The sequence below is a fragment of the Myotis brandtii genome, unplaced genomic scaffold, assembly GCF_000412655.1.
Source record: "Myotis brandtii unplaced genomic scaffold, ASM41265v1 scaffold237, whole genome shotgun sequence".
Classification (NCBI taxonomy): Eukaryota; Metazoa; Chordata; class Mammalia; order Chiroptera; family Vespertilionidae; genus Myotis; species Myotis brandtii.
In genome coordinates, this window is record NW_005358943.1 from 6,092,122 (window position 1) to 6,095,845 (window position 3,724).

Here is a 3,724-nt window from a genome sequence, read left to right on the forward strand (position 1 = left end):
CGGCCGTCAGTTCCGGGTTACAGGGCCGCCGCCTCCCGCCCCAGCACAGGCGGAACCATTCGCGTAGGAAACTAGGGTGACGCCCCCTTAAAGGGCCCCGACACCCTGAAAACCAGACCCGCCCAAAAGGATAAGCTCTTTGCTATTGTACTGACCCGTCACCTTTAAGCATCATTCACACATTAGACACTTTACCCCTATAGTTAGAACGTTATAAAATAGATATGTGGTTTTTTAGGCTTTATTTTCCAGATAAGGAGAGGTAGACTCGGGGTCTGAATCCAGAATTGTCTGGATCAGCTGTTCTCAGCCTGTGGGTCGCGACCCCTTTGGCGGTCGAACGACCCTTTCACAGGGGTCGCCTAAGACCATCCTGCATATCACATATTTACATTACGATTCATAACAGTAGCAACCTTACAGTTACGAAGTAGCAACCAAAATAAGTTTATGGTTGGGTCACAACATGAGGAACTGTTTTAAAGGGCCAGAAGGTTGAGAACCACTGATGGAAAGCTCCTGTTTCAGCTCTGAAAGCTGGGCGTGTGGCAGTGGACGACCATCCCAAAAATACTAGATGGTGAAAGAAGGAGCTGGAAATGAGACAAAATGGTATGTGTGCATCTTCAAAGGAAAGTGAATGCCGCTCCAGTCTAGGCACTTTCTAGGAGACCTTGACAATTACCGGCAAGCTGCCGTTCTGAAAGAAGCAAAGGCGAGGAAGGAGTACAGGTAATGCAGAGTGGAAACTGAAGTTTGGGCAGGTCAAGGGTTTTGACCTAGCAATGCAATGCCATCAGAGTTGGGACGTTCTGGGATTCTCAGAACTTTGCAATTGATTTCTATTGTTTGCTTCAAGGAATTTCAAGCAAATGCCCTGAGATTTTATATATCTGTAATAATAAAAGTGTAATATGCTAATTAGACCAGATGTCCTTCCGCAGGAAGCCAAGGCTGCAAGGGAAGCCTGGGTCCCAGGTGCTTGCGGGGGGCTGGAGGGAAGCCGGAGCTGGCAGCCGGGGGAAGGAAGGTCTACTCTTGTGTCCCCAGGGGTATAGGGCACAAATGCAGGGGCTTGTGGTAGCTAATAAGTGATAAAACCAGGAGTCAAGTATTCTAAAACTCATTATATCTCTAATCCACCCCAGACTAGCTCCTCCTCCCACGTCTTTATATTGCCTGGCAACCCATCCATCCAGTCTCCAAGCCAGAAATCTGCTTACTCTCACCTCCACATCAACCAATCACAAGTCTAGAGAGCCTCTTGCCTTAATTTATTTTCTATCTCTATGCCCTGTTCAGGGTCTCCTCATTTCTTGGAAAACAGAATGACTCTGGCATCACCTCCTTCAGTCCATCCTACATGTGGCTGGCAGAGAGAATTTTCTAGAATATTAATTAGGTCTCTGACCTGTCATTGCTGTACTAAAAACCTTCAATAACTCAGCATGTCTTTAGGATAAAGTTTAAAATTTAGCATATGAGATGAAATCCCCTGAATCCTGAATAGTCATGCTATTTTGTCTGTCTGGAATAGTTAGCTTTCATCTCTCTATCTAGCTAACTGAACGTCATCCTTGAACATTTAACTTGTTGAAAAGTTATATCCACACCAAACCAGCACACAGATGTTTATAGCAGCTTTATTCATAATTGCCCAAACTTGGAAGCAAACAAAATGTCCTTCAGTAGGTGAATGGATAAACAAACTATGGTACATCCAGAAAATAGACTATCATCCAGATCCACACCAAACCAGCACGCAGATGTTTATAGCAGCTTTATTCATAATTGCCCAAACTTGGAAGCAAACAAAATGTCCTTCAGTAGGTGAATGGATAAACAAACTATGGTACATCCAGAAAATAGACTATCATCCAGTGATAAATAGAAGTGAGCTATCAAACCATGAAAAGATGTGGAGGAACCTTACCTGCATATTATTAAGTGAAAGAAGCCAATCTGAAAAGGCTAAATACTGTGACATTCCAACCATATGACATTATGGAAAAGGCAAAACTATGGAGACAATAAAATGGTCAGTGATTGCCAGGGTCTGGGGTAAGGAGGGAAGGGATGAATAGGCTGAGACAAGATTCTTAGAGCAGTGAGATCTGTATGGTACTATAATGGTGGATACATGTCATTACACATTTGTCCAAACCCATCGAATGCACAACGCTGAGTGAACATAAGGTAAAATGTGGACTTTACATTTGTATACAAAGTGTAACAAATGTACCTCTCTGGTGTTGATAATGGGGAAGGCTGTGCTTGTGTGAGGGCAGAGGTTATATGGCAAATCTCCCTTCAATTTTGCTGTGAACCTAAAGCTGCTCTAAAAACATTGTATTTAAAAACAAATACAAAAAACGGTTGAACTTACGAACCTTGTATCAGAAGTCCGTATTAGATGCCCCTCCTCTAGGCTTCCTTAGTTAGGATCTCCCATCATGACATTTATTCTTTACACAACAATTGATTCACCTGCCTCCCCCACTGAATATAAGCATCTTGAAGGTAGATTCTGTGTCTTACTGGTCTTTAATTTCCCCTGCAGGTGTTTAATACATGTTTTCTGGGTAAAACACTTTAAAAAAATATACCTCCACAGAAATGGGACTCCTAAGTCTAAGAAGAAGAGGATCAGTAATATCTTCAAGCAATGAGGAGACAATGACTATAATTTCAAATTTAAACACCTCGTTCATTTTAATAGAAAAGTTCCTTAATCATTATTTTCATCATTATTTAAATTATGTTCACTGTCATAACTAAAAAAAATGATATATCACTTCAGTGATAACAGGTTCATTATATCAAAACATTGAATCTGAAGTCGCTAAGTGAGGGAAAGGTCACTTAGTGCCTAGTATGGACTAATCCTTAAGGGAGATTCAAAGAATGTGACCTCTCTATACCCTGGACCCCAAGTATATCATCTGCAGAGATGAAATATACTATACATCGGTCTATTGTGGCATCAGGAAAATCACTCCAACGAAATTACTGTGGAATTTCCTTGTCTTGGATAACTCTTTAAAGTTTTTGCAATATTATTGTAATTCAGGAGTAGGTCATCTTCTGAATACAGCTAGTAAGAGTTAGTTTCACACAATGGACCATTATTCATGGGCAGTCTTTGTCAACATATGCTTCCTATAGTGACTGGTTAAAACTAGGATATACTAGTAGCTGTTGGCTTCATCAGAGCTAGAATAATAATCTACAATTGCAAAGTGCTTTAGGTTTAAAAGCTCTTTCACACCTACCAAGGTGGAGATATTGTCAAAGGTCAGACCTCTTGGCAAGTTGTCAGTGGTTTCATAATGTTGCATTTGTTTGCATGTATATGGGTGTGTGGGGTGGAGTGAGCATTGATGAAAAACACACTTCTACCACCTATGCCCTAGTAGTTCTTTTCCATTTGCTCAATCTACAAATATACTTTAGTTAACTATTTACTGAGTACCCATTAAGTACCAGTCACCATGCTGAATGTTAGGGATATCATTTTTTTAAATATATTTTTTATTGATTTTTTACAGAGAGGAAGGGAGAGGGATAAAGAGTTAGAAACATCGATGAGAGAGAGAGAGAGAGAGAGAGAGAGAGAGAGAGAGAGACATCAATCAGCTGCCTCCTGCACACTCCCCACTGGGGATGTGCCTACAACCAAGGTATATGCCCTTGACCAGAATCGAACCTGGGACCCTTGAGTCCA